Here is a 14081-nt window from a genome sequence, read left to right on the forward strand (position 1 = left end):
CTAAATATCCGCTCAGACAAAACGCTGGCGGCAGAGCAGGCCAGCACCTCCAAGGCGTAGAGCGCCAGTTCGTGCCACGTGTCCAGCCTGGGCACCCAGTAGTTGTAAAGCACTGAGGGATCATTGAGGACGCTGCTATGTACTCCTTCACCATCTTCCAAAACTTTTCCCTCCTTGTTACACTAGGCCTCACATCAGGGTGAGGGTGCTGGCAGGGTGTCATGAAACCAGGCCTTGAAGAGTGTTGCCCTGCCTCTGTTGGAACTGCTGTGTGTTCCCCTTGTCTCGTCTCCTTGGTTGTCCAAGGAAGAACGGACTCTGCCGCCAGCGTTGTCAATTTTTCAACAAGGACCTTCTGGTATTGCACCGTTTTGCTCGTCCTCTGCACCTGAGGAATTAGAGATGAGAAGTTCTCTTTGTAACGTTGGTTGAGAAGGGTGAACAACCAGTAATCCGTGTTGTCTAAAATGCGTATAACGCGCGGGTCGCTGGAAAGGCAGTCTAACATGAAGTCAGCCATGTGTGCCAGATTACCAACAGGAGGATCAGGAGGATCACTCTTAATCTCCTCTTCCTCCTCTTCTTCCCACCCACGCTGAACAGATGGAATTAAACTTCCATGGGTACTACCCTCTGTAGCGGAGGAAATTGTCTCCTGCTCCTCCTCCTACTCATCGTCCAATTCGCCCTCAGAAGATGGACGGAGGGTGGTCTGGCTATCACCCTGTGTGATGTCTTTTTCCCGGATTTCCACCTCTTCCACATGCAAAGCGTCATTCTTAAGCATTTCAGTAGACACAGAAGTGGGATGGTTACGATGATAATAGTGTTGATTCCTCAAAGTTTCTTAAACCACACAGAGGTCAGACATCCATGCCACTCCGCGCTTATGATTAGCGGAAGTTGACTGGAAAGGCGACGACCATGTTGCAGCTAATATTCTACTACTGCCCTCTGCTGCTCACAAAGCCTGGGCAACATGTGGAACGTGAAGTTCCAGCGCAAGCTCACATCGCACAACAGCCGGTGAGCTGGCAAGTTAAAGCACTGCTGCAGCGTTGACAGACCAGCTGAAGATGTCGATGACTTGCGAAAATGTGCACACACGGCGCACCTTCACCAGTAGCTCAGGCAAAATGGGTTAGGTTTTGATAAAACACTGAACCGCTAAGTTGAACACGTGGGCTATGCATGGGATGTGTGTGAGCTTGCCCAGCTCCAAAGCCGCCACCAAGTTACGGCCATTATCACACACAACCATGCCTGGTTGTAGGTTGAGTGGCGAGAGCCACAGCTCAGTCTGGTCTTTTATCCCCTGCAACAGCTTTGCAGCGGTGTGCTGTTTGTCCCCTAAGCATATCAGCTTCAGCACAGCACAGCCTGTTGACGCTTCCCCACTGCAGTGCTACACTGCTTCCAGCTACCGGCTGATGGCTGACTGGTGCTGCATGCTGATAATTCAGAGGTAGAAGGGGAGGAGGAGGCGAAGGAGGAGAAGTGGGGGTTGGAGCCGCTAACGTAGGTGCTGGCAGAAACCCTGATGGAATTAGGGCCCGCAATCCTCGGCGTCAGTAGCACCTGTGCCATCCCAAGGTGCGACTCGCTCCCTGCCTCCACAATGTTCACCCAGTGTAATTTTGAAAGATGCGCATTTAGTGCTATGGCCTGTGGCTGGGTGGCTGGGTATTTGCGCTTGCGTTCAAATGCCTGGGGTAATGACTAGGGATGAGCGAACCCGAACTGTATAGTTCGGGTTCGTACCGAATTTTGGGGTGTCCGTGACACGGACCCGAACCCGAACATTTTCGTAAAAGTCCGTGTTCAGGTTCGGTGTTCGGCGCTTTCTTGTCGCTTTTTGAAAGGCTGCAAAGCAGCCAATCAACAAGCGTCATACTACTTGCCCCAAGAGGCCATCACAGCCTTGCCTACTATTGGCATGGCTGTGATTGGCCAGTGCAGCATGTGACCCAGCCTCTATATAAGCTTGGGTCACGTTGCGCTGCACGTCACTCTGCTGATTGAAGCATAGGGAGAGGTTGCAGCTGCGACGATATGGCGAGATTAGGCAGATTAACTCCTCCAAAAGACTTCATTCTGTGATTGATCTGCAGCTGTGGATCATTAAAGTGCTAATATTGACTTGCTCACTTTTTTGAGGCTGCCCAGAGCGTTTTTAGATCACTTTTTGTGACTTGTGGTGCGCCAGCACAAGCTATCACCAAGTGTATTTAACCATCAATAGTGTGGTTATTTTGTGCTATATCCTACATCAGCTGCAGGCTGAGCCTGTGTCACCGAAGTGCATTTAACCATCAACAGTCTGGTTATTTTTTGGCCATATACTACATCAGCTGCAGGCTGAGCCTGTGTCACCGAAGTGCATTTAACCATCAACAGTCTGATTATTTTTTTGCCATATACTACATCTGGTGCAGGCTGAGCCTGTGTCACCCAAGTGCATTTAACCATCAACAGTGTGGTTATTTTTTGGCCATATACTACATCAGGGGTAAGTTGAGCCTGTCACCCAGCGCCTAAAAAATAGACCTGACATTTCTATTCAACAAAATCTGTACTGTTTTAGCTGGTCAAGTTATGTGTAGTGACCGTAAAAGCACACTTTTTGTTCTGGGTTGAAAAACTATTCCCAAATTTGCCACTCTCAAAATAACTAGTTTCTGGTATATGAGGCCTACTTGAAATCTATCCCAAAAAGGATATCTTACATTGAAGGTACTGATAGTGTCATTCAGAAAAACCTAAGACACACGCTACCGTGCAGATAGAAGTCTGATTCTGTGATTAAACCTATACCTGTCACACAGCGCAAAAAAAAAACAGGCCTCACATCTCTATTCAACCAAATCTGTACTGTTTTAGCTGGTCAAGTTATTTGTAGTGACCGTAAAAGCACATTTTTTTTTCTGGGTTAAAAAACTATTCCCAAATTTGCCATTCTCAAAGTAACTAGTTTCTGGTATTTGAGGCCTACTTGAAATCTATCCCAAAAAGGATATCTTACATTGAAGGTACTTATAGTGTCATTCAGAAAAACCTAAGACACACGCTACCGTGCAGATAGAAGTCTGATTCTGTGATTAAACCTATACCTGTCACACAGCGCAAAAAAAAACAGGCCTCACATTTCTATTCAACCAAATCTGTACTGTTTTAGCTGGTCAAGTTATTTGTAGTGACCGTAAAAGCACTTTTTTTTTTCTGGGTTGAAAAACTATTCCCAAATTTGCCATTCTCAAAATAACTAGTTTCTGGTATTTGAGGCCTACTTGAAATCTATCCCAAAACGGATATCTTACATTGAAGGTACTGATAGTGTCATTCAGAAAAACCTAAGACACACGCTACCGTGCAGATAGAAGTCTGATTCTGTGATTAAACCTATACCTGTCACACAGCGCAAAAAAAAACAGGCCTCACATTTCTATTCAACCAAATCTGTACTGTTTTAGCTGGTCAAGTTATTTCTAGTGACCGTAAAAGCACATTTTTGTTTCTGGGTTGAAAAACTATTCCCAAGTTTGCCATTCTCAAAATAACTAGTTTCTGGTATTTGAGGCCTACTTGAAATCTATCCCAAAAAGGATATCTTACATTGAAGGTACTGATAGTGTCATTCAGAAAAACCTAAGACACACGCTACCGTGCAGATAGAAGTCTGATTCTGTGATTAAACCTATACCTGTCACACAGCGCAAAAAAAAACAGGCCTCACATTTCTATTCAACCAAATCTGTACTGTTTTAGCTGGTCAAGTTATTTCTAGTGACCGTAAAAGCACATTTTTTTTTCTGGGTTGAAAAACTATTCCCAAATTTGCCATTCTCAAAATTGTGGTGAACGGGAACAATGAGGAAAACATCTAATAAGGGACGCGGACGCGGACGTGGACATGGTCGTGGTGGTGTTAGTGGACCCTCTGGTGCTGGGAGAGGACGTGGCCGTTCTGCCACAGCCACACGTCCTAGTGAACCAACTACCTCCGGTCCCAGTAGCCAGCAGTATTTACAGCGATATTTTGTGGGGCCCAATGCCGTTCTAAGGATGGTAAGGCCTGAGCAGGTACAGGCATTAGTCAATTGGGTGGCCGACAGTGGATCCAGCACGTTCACATTATCTCCCACCCAGTCTTCTGCAGAAAGCGCACAGATGGCGCATGAAAACCAAGCCCAACGGTCTGTCACATCACCCCCATGCATATCAGGGAAACTGTCTGAGCCTCAAGTTATGCAGCAGTCTTTTATGCTGTTTGAAGACTCTGCTGCCAGGGTTTCCCAAGGGCATCCACCTAGCCCTTCCCCAGGGGTGGAAGAGATAGAATGCACTAACGCACAACCACTTAATTTTCCTGATGATGAGGACATGGGAATACCACCTCAGCACGTCTCTGATGATGACGAAACACAGGTGCCAACTGCTGCGTCTTTCTGCAGTGTGCAGACTGAACAGGAGGTCAGGGATCAAGACTGGGTGGAAGACGATGCAGGGGACGATGAGGTCCTAGACCCCACATGGAATGAAGGTCGTGCCACTGACTTTCACAGTTCGGAGGAAGAGGCAGTGGTGAGACCGAGCCAACAGCGTAGCAAAAGAGGGAGCAGTGGGCAAAATCAGAACACCCGCCGCCAAGAGACTCCGCCTGCTACTGACCGCCGCCATCTGGGACCGAGCACCCCAAAGGCAGCTTCAAGGAGTTCCCTGGCATGGCACTTCTTCAAACAATGTGCTGACGACAAGACCCGAGTGGTTTGCACGCTGTGCCATCAGAGCCTGAAGCGAGGCATTAACGTTCTGAACCTTAGCACAACCTGCATGACCAGGCACCTGCATGCAAAGCATGAACTGCAGTGGAGTAAACACCTTAAAAACAAGGAAGTCACTCAGGCTCCCCCTGCTACCTCATCTGCTGCTGCCGCCTCGGCCTCTTCTGCTGCTGCTGCCGCCGCCTCGGCTTCTTCCTCTGCCTCTGGAGGAACGTTGGCACCTGCCGCCCAGCAAACATGGGATGTACCACCAACACCACCACCTGCGTCACCAAGCATCTCAACCATGTCACTCGGCAGCGTTCAGCTCTCCATCTCACAAACATTTGAGAGAAAGCGTAAATTCCCACCTAGCCACCCTCGATCCCTGGCCCTGAATGCCAGCATTTCTAAACTACTGGCCTATGAAATGCTGTCATTTAGGCTGGTGGACACACACAGCTTCAAACAGCTCATGTCACTTGCTGTCCCACAGTATGTTGTTCCCAGCCGCCACTACTTCTCCAAGAGAGCCGTGCCTTCCCTGCACAAACAAGTGTCCGATAAAATCAAGTGTGCACTGCGCAACGCCATCTGTGGCAAGGTCCACCTAACCACAGATACGTGGACCAGTAAGCACGGCCAGGGACGCTATATCTCCCTAACTGCACACTGGGTAAATGTAGTGGCGGCTGGGCCCCAGGCGGAGAGCTGTTTGGCGCACGTCCTTCCGCCGCCAAGGATCGCAGGGCAACATTCTTTGCCTCCTGTCTCCTCCTCCTCCTACTCAGCTTCCTCCTCCTCTTCTTCCACCTGCTCATCCAGTCAGCCACACACCTTCACCACCAACTTCAGCACAGCCCGGGGTAAACGTCAGCAGGCCATTCTGAAACTCATATGTTTGGGGGACAGGCCCCACACCGCACAGGAGTTGTGGGGGGGTATAGAACAACAGACCGACGAGTGGTTGCTGCCGGTGAGCCTCAAGCCCGGCCTGGTGGTGTGCGATAATGGGCGAAATCTCGTTGCAGCTCTGGGACTAGCCGGTTTGACGCACATCCCTTGCCTGGCGCATGTGCTGAATTTGGTGGTGCAGAAGTTCATTCGCAACTACCCCGACATGTCAGAGCTGCTGCATAAAGTGCGGGCCGTCTGTTCGCGCTTCCGGCGTTCACACCCTGCCGCTGCTCGCCTGTCTGCGCTACAGCGTAACTTCGGCCTTCCCGCTCACCGCCTCATATGCGACGTACCCACCAGGTGGAACTCCACCTTGCGTATGCTGGACAGACTGTGCGAGCAGCAGCAGGCCATAGTGGAGTTTCAGCTGCAGCACGCACGGGTCAGTCGCACTGTGGATCAGACACACTTCACCACCAATGACTGGGCCTCCATGCGAGACCTGTGTGCCCTGTTGCGTTGTTTCGAGTACTCCACCAACATGGCCAGTGGCGATGACGCCGTTATCAGCATTACAATACCACTTCTATGTCTCCTTGAGAAAACACTTAGAGCGATGATGGAAGAGGAGGTGGCCCAGGAGGAAGAGGAGGAAGAGGGGTCATTTTTAGCACTTTCAGGCCAGTCTCTTCGAAGTGACTCAGAGGGAGGTTTTTTGCAACAGCAGAGGCCAGGTACAAATGTGGCCAGACAGGGCCCACTACTGGAGGACGAGGAGGACGAGGATGAGGAGGAGGTGGAGGAGGATGAGGATGAAGCATGTTCACAGCGGGGTGGCACCCAAAGCAGCTCGGGCCCATCACTGGTGCGTGGCTGGGGGGAAACACAGGACGATGACGATACGCTTCCCACAGAGGACAGCTTGTCCTTACCTCTGGGCAGCCTGGCACACATGAGCGACTACATGCTGCAGTGCCTGCGGAACGACAGCAGAGTTGCCCACATTTTAACGTGTGCGGACTACTGGGTTGCCACCCTGCTGGATCCCCGGTACAAAGACAATGTGCCCACCTTACTTCCTACACTGGAGCGTGATAGGAAGATGCGCGAGTACAAGCGCACGTTGGTAGACGCGCTACTGAGAGCATTCCCAAATGTCACAGGGGAACCAGTGGAAGCCCAAGGCGAAGGCAGAGGAGGAGCAAGAGGTCGCCAACGCAGCTGTGTCACACCCAGCTCCTCTGAGGGCAGGGTTAGCATGGCAGAGATGTGAAAAAGTTTTGTCAACACGCCACAGCTAACTGCACCACCACCTGATACGGAACGTGTTAGCAGGAGGCAACATTTCACTAACATGGTGGAACAGTACCTGTGCACACCCCTCCACGTACTGACTGATGGTTCGGCCCCATTCAACTTCTGGGTCTCCAAATTGTCCACGTGGCCAGAGCTAGCCTTTTATGCCTTGGAGGTGCTGGCCTGCCTGGCGGCCAGCGTTTTGTCTGAACGTGTATTCAGCACGGCAGGGGGCGTCATTACAGACAAACGCAGCCGCCTGTCTACAGCCAATGTGGACAAGCTGACGTTCATAAAAATGAACCAGGCATGGATCCCACAGGACCTGTCCATCCCTTGTGCAGATTAGATATTAACTACCTCCCCTTAACAATATATTATTCTACTTCAGGGCACTTCCTCATTCAATACTATTTTTAATTTCATTTTACCATTATATTGCGGGGCAACCCAAAGTTGAATGAACCTCTCCTCTGTCTGGGTGCCGGGGCCTAAATGTGTGACAGTGGCCTGTTCCAGTGGTGGGTGACGTGAAGCCTGATTCTCTGCTATGACATGAAGACTTATTCTGTGCTGACATGAAGCCAGATTCTCTGTTACGCGACCTCTCTTCTCTGCCTGGGTGCCTGGGCCTAAATATGTGACAGTGGCCTGTTCCAGTGGTGGGTGACGTGAAGCCTGATTCTCTGCTATGACATGAAGACAGATTCTGTGCTGACATCAGGCCAGATTCTCTGTTACGGGACCTCTCTCCTCTGCCTGGGTGCCTGGGCCTAAATGTGTGACAGTGGCCTGTTCCAGTGGTGGGTGACGTGAAGCCTGATTCTCTGCTATGACATGAAGACAGATTCTGCGCTGACATAAGGCCAGATTCTCTGTTACGGGACCTCTCTCCTCTGCCTGGGTGCCTGGGCCTAAATGTGTGACAGTGGCCTGTTCCAGTGGTGGGTGATGTGAAGCCTGATTCTCTGCTATGACATGAAGACAGATTCTGTGCTGACATCAGGCCAGATTCTCTGTTACGGGACCTCTCTCCTCTGCCTGAGTGCCTGGGCCTAAATGTGTGACAGTGACCTGTTCCAGTGGTGGGTGACATGAAGCCTGATTCTCTGCTATGACATGAAGACAGATTCTGTGCTGACATAAGGCCAGATTCTCTGTTACGGGACCTCTCTCCTCTGCCTGGGTGCCTGGGCCTAAATGTGTGACAGTGGCCTGTTCCAGTGGTGGGTGACGTGAAGCTTGATTCTCTGCTATGACATGAAGACAGATTCTGCGCTGACATAAGGCCAGATTCTCTGTTACGGGACCGCTCTCCTCTGTCTGGGTGCCGGGGCCTAAATGTGTGACAGTGGCCTGTTCCAGTGGTGGGTGACGTGAAGTCTGATTCTCTGCTATGACATGAAGACAGATTCTGTGCTGACATAAGGCCAGATTCTCTGTTACGGGACCTCTCTCCTCTGCCTGGGTGCCTGGGCCTAAATGTGTGACAGTGGCCTGTTCCAGTGGTGGGTGACGTGAAGCCTGATTCTCTGCTATGACATGAAGACAGGTTTTGATTCTCTGCTATGGCATGAAGAGACTGATTCTGTGCTGACATGAAGCCAGATTCTTTGCTATGGCATGAAGAGACTAATTCTCTGCTGACGTGAAGGACAGATTCTCTGCTATGGGACCTCTGTCCAATTGATATTGGGTCATTTTTATTTTTTTTATTTTAATTTTAATTCATTTCCCTATCCACATTTGTTTGCAGGGGATTTACCTACATGTTGCTGCCTTTTGCAGCCCTCTAGCTCTTTCCTGGGCTGTTTTACAGCCTTTTTAGTGCCCAAAAGTTCGGGTCCCCATTGACTTCAATGGGGTTCGGGTTCGGGACGAAGTTCGGTTCGGGTTCGGATCCCGAACCCGAACATTTCCGGGAAGTTCGGCCAAACTTCTCGAACCCGAACATCCAGGTGTTCGCTCAACTCTAGTAATGACATTTGGATGCTGAGCTGGGACAGGGAAGTGGATGTGGTCGCTGATGGTGCATGCGAAGATGCAGGGCGGGAGGCATCCTCGCCGGCGCCTTCAACAGGTGATTGGCCAGCACGTACAATAGGGGAAGAGGAGGCAGTGGTGTGATCCGCAGACACAGATTGTGGACCCAGGCATTTGTCCCACTTATTACGGTGCTTGGATGCCATATGGTGGATCATGCTGGTGGTGGTGAGGTTGCTAGTGTTCACGCCCCGGCTCATTTTGGTGTGGCACAGGTTGCAAATTACTATTCTTTTGTCGTCCGCACTTTCCTCAAAAAAGCGACATACTGCGGAACACCTACCCCTTGGCATAGGAGATTTACACAAGGGGGTGCTCCGTGGAACAGTTGCGGGCCTGTGTGGTGTGGCCCGCCTTCTCCCTTTTGCCACCCCACTGCCTCTTCCAGCCTGTTGCAGTGCTGTAGATCCCTCCCCCTCTGTACTGCTGTCCTCTTTCGGTTTTTTACCTTCCCAGGTTCGGTCAGTGACCTCATCGTCCACCACCTACTCTTCCACTTCCTCACTCTGATCATCCTCTTGATTTGTTGACCTAACCACATCCTCAGTGATTGACAACTGTGTCTCATCCTCTTCATCAACCTCTTGAGACATTAATTGCGGTTGACTCATTGGCAACTGTGTCTCATCATCATCCACCTCATTAAACATTAATTGCCGTTCCCCACCTTCATGTTCTTGTGACTGTGGATGCTCAAGAGGTTGGGAATCAGGGCACAAGATCTCATGTCCCTCTACAAGCGTGCTTGGCGAGAGGGCCAAATCAAGTAATGGCGATGAAAAGAGCTCCTCGGAATTTCCGAGTGTGGGATCACTTGTTTGGCCAGACTCTCCATGGTGGGAGGAAGGAGGATCAGGGTGAGGATTCTGTTGACCAGACTCTTGGCTACTGAGACTAGACTTGGTGGAAGACAGGGTGGTGCTCAGCCAACTTGAAGAATTATCTGCTGCAATCCAACTGACCAACTGGTTTCACTGGTCTGAATTCAAGAGTTTTGTCCTGCGACGTCCTGCAAACTGGGATATAAAGCTAGGTATCGTGGATGATTGTTTTTCTTGTGCTCTAGCAGCAGGCACAGTTTCAATGCGCCCAGGGCCACGGCCTCTGCGTGGACCATCAGCATCACGGCCACTTGCCCGTCCCTTAATGCTCGCCTTCTTCATATTAAACGTTATATACACGCTTGACACACAAGATGTGGCACGGATGTAGCAGTTCACAGCAAGCACAGTATATGGAAAAAGTATGCAAAAGTATGGAAAAAGGAAAATAGATTTCACTTATATTTTTCCTATCTCTGGCCCTGGCACACAGAAGGTATTGCACAGATGTCACAAGTCACTGCAGACACCCTCTATAGATAAAGTATTGAAAATGATGGAAAGAATATACAGTACTAGCTTTCACTCATATTTTTTCTATCTCTGGCCCTGGCACACAGAAGGTATTGCACAGATGTCACAAGTCACTGCAGACACCCTCTATAGAAAAAGTATTGAAAATAATGGAAAAAATATACTAGTTTTCACTTATATTTTTACAATCTCTGGCCCTGACACACAGAAGGTATTGCACATATGTCACAAGTCACTGCAGACACCCCTTATAGAAAAAGTATTGAAATTGATGGAAAAAAAATTGATGGATATATTATATTGCTGCCCCCACACACAATAGTTCTTAAAAGGACTTTTGGGTCTTTGAAACGTTTTTCAACAAAATAGATTGCGATTAGAGTTGAGCTGACACCTGGATGTTCGGGTCAATGGGGACCCGAACTTTTGAGCACTAAAATGGCTGTAAAAATGTCATGGAAAGGGCTAAAGGGCTGCAAATGCCAGCAAAATGTGGCTAAGAGCATGGCAAGTGCTCTGCAAACAAATGTGGATAGGGAAATGACTTTAAATAACATAAAATACGTAAAAATAAAAAATTATAATGATCTAGGAGGACGAGGTTCATATGGAGTAGGAGGTTGAGGAGGCGGTAGATGTGGCAGTGTAGGTGGAAGCGGCGGTGGAGGAGAAGGAGGTAGCCTACAATGCTTTTTGGTTTTAAATTTATTTTTATTTTTTTAAATTAGGGCACACCCCAAAACATTGGGAAATATAACCTGTGATAACCCCCTCCAGTCATGCTAAACACACATTCAGACAATACACTGGCTGCAGGGCAGGCCAGCACCTCCAAGGCGTAAAGGGCAAGCTCAGGCCATGTGCCCAATTTAGAGACCCAGAAGTTGAAGCGGGCAGACTCATCATTCAGTACGTGTAGGCGTGTGCACACGTACTGCTCCACCATGTCGCACGTCCCCGTGATGTCCACGATCCAAATGGATTTCTTCTCTATCAACTTTTGATGTTCATTTATGCGCCTACCATGGTGATCACGGGTGGCGGGGAATCAGGGTTTCACGCCAGAGATGGAGCCTGAGAAAGGGATACCACATCCGAGGGAGGTCACTGGATTAAATTAAATGTAATCGAGCGGAAATGTGGGACAAAGTATTGCAGCATAAGCTTCCAAGTTAAGGAGGGGGCGCGCGGCAATTACCCACTCCCGACTCGGGGAGGTAATGATGGTAAATAACAATACAGGACTCTTAAGATGCCCTGTTATTGGAATGATTAATAAAAAATTATAGGGAATGTCACTGGGGTATTTAGGATTTGGAAACATTAGCCAGGAGAGGCCCTGCTGCCGCTTTGTTGACTCTATGTTAACTTCTGTCTGATCGCACGTCCCTGTGACGTCAACGATCCATTTGGTTATCTTTTCTATCAACTTTCGATGTTCTTTTCTGAGCCTACCATATTGATCACGGTTATCGGCAAATCAGGGTTCCACGCCGGAGAGGGAGCATGAGAAAGGGAGACTTCATCCAAGGGAGGTCAATGGCTGCAATGGGATGGAGCGGAAATGTGGGACAAGTTATTAAAGAAGAAGGATCGAATGAAAGGGACAATTAAGGACGAATCTTAGAAATTTAAGTCCCTGTCACCTATGCAGAGCAGGGGTTTTTCATTGCCAGAAATGGGTTAATGTCACCCACCAATGGAACAGATTATTTTTTAAAATTTTGGTCCCTGTCACCTATGCATAGCAGGGGTTTATTCAAGGCAAAAATTGTAAAATGTCACCCAAGATGTAACAGAAAAATGTGTGAAATTTATTAACCTGTCTACTAGGTATAGCAGTGGTATATCACACCCAAAAATTGGTGAATTTAACCTGAAAATGTAACAGACAAATTAGTGAATATTTTTTACCTGTCTACTAGGTAGAGCAGTGTTATATCACACCCAAAAATTGGTGAATTTCACCCGAAAATCTAACAGACAAATTAGTGAAATGACATAAAATAAAATACGTGATTTATGAGGTGGAGGTCCATATGAAGTAGGAGTTTGAGGAGGCGGGGAATGTAGTGGTATAGGTGGAAGTGGCGGTGGAGGAGGGCGAGGTAGCCAACACTGTTTTTTTTGTTTTATTTTTCAATTAGGGTACACTCCAAAAGACAGTGTGAAATATCCAAAATACAAGAATGAGCAATTGCGCTGCAGTATAACAATGGCTGCTAAGTGCCAGTATACATGTCTATTCTGCACAATGTATGGACAAGTCCTGTGGGATCCATGCCTGGTTCATTTTAATGAACGTGAGCTTGTCTACATTGGCTGTGGACAGGCGGCTGCGCTTGTCTGTGATAACGCCCCCTGCTGTGCTAAACACACGTTCAGATAATATACTGGCTGCAGGGCAGACCAGCACCTCCAAGGCTTTAAGGGCAAGCTCAGGCCATGTGCCTAATTTGGAGACCCAGAAGTTGAAGGGGGCAGATCCGTCATTCAGTACATGTAGGCGTGTGCACACATACTGCTCCACCATGTTGCTGAAATGCTGCCTCCTGCTAAGACATTCCATATCAGCTGGTGGTGCTGGTTGTGGCGTGCTGACAAAGCTTTCGGCCATGCTAACCCTGACTTCTGAGGTGCTGGTGGTGCCCCGGCTGCGTTGGCGACCTCTCCCTCCTCCTCTAACTTCGCCTTGTGCTTCCACTGTTCCCCCGCTGTCCGGTGGGAATGCCACCAGCAGCGCGTCTACCAGCGTGCGCTTGTACTCGCGCATCTTACGATCACGCTCCAGTTAAGGAATTAAGAACAGTACGTTGTCCTTGTAACGGGGATACAGCTGCGTGGCCACCCAGTAATCAGCACAAGTTAGAATGTGGGCAACTCGGCGGTCATTGCGGAGACACTGTAGCATGTAATCGCTCATGTGTGCCAGGCTGCCAAGAGGCAACGTAAAGCTGTCCACTGTGGGAGTTGTATCGTCTGTGTCCTTTGTATCCCCCAGCCACGCACCAGTGATGGCCATGAGCTGGTCTGGGTGCCACCCTGCTGTGAACATGTTTCCTCCTCCTCCATCTCCTCATCCTCCAGAACTGTGCCCTAGCTGGACAATAGTGTACCTGGCGTTTGTGGGTGCAGGAACTTGTCAATGACTGGCCGGAAACCCTATGAAATGATCCCTCTTCCTCCTCCTCCTCCTGTGCCACATCCTCTTCCATTATCGCCACAGCGTTTTTTCTGGGGGGCATAGAAGTGGGATAGTAACGCTGAGAACGGCGTTATCTGCACTGGCCATGTTGGTGGAGTAAACAGCGCAACAAGGAACACAGGTCTCGTATGGAGGCCCAGTCATTGGTGGTGAAGTGGTGCTGTTCCGCAGAGCGACTCAACCATGCGTGCTGCAGCTGAAACGCCAATATCGCCTGCTGCTGCTCGCACAGTCTGGCCAGCATGTGCAAGGTGGAGTTCCACCTTGTGGGCACGTCGCATATGAGGCGGTGAGGGGGAAGGCCGAAGTTACGCTGCAGCGCTGACAGACGAGCAGCAGCAGGGTGAGAACGCCGAAAGCGCGCACAGACGACCCGCACTTTATGAAGCAGCTCTGACATATCGGGGTAATTTTTAAGGAATCTCTGCACCACCAAATTCAGCACATACACCAGGCAAGGGATGTGCGTCAAATCGGCTAGTCCCAGAGCTGCTATGAGATTTCGCCCATTATCGCACACCACCA

Source organism: Bufo bufo, chromosome 5, assembly GCF_905171765.1.
Source record: "Bufo bufo chromosome 5, aBufBuf1.1, whole genome shotgun sequence".
Lineage (NCBI taxonomy): Eukaryota > Metazoa > Chordata > Amphibia > Anura > Bufonidae > Bufo > Bufo bufo.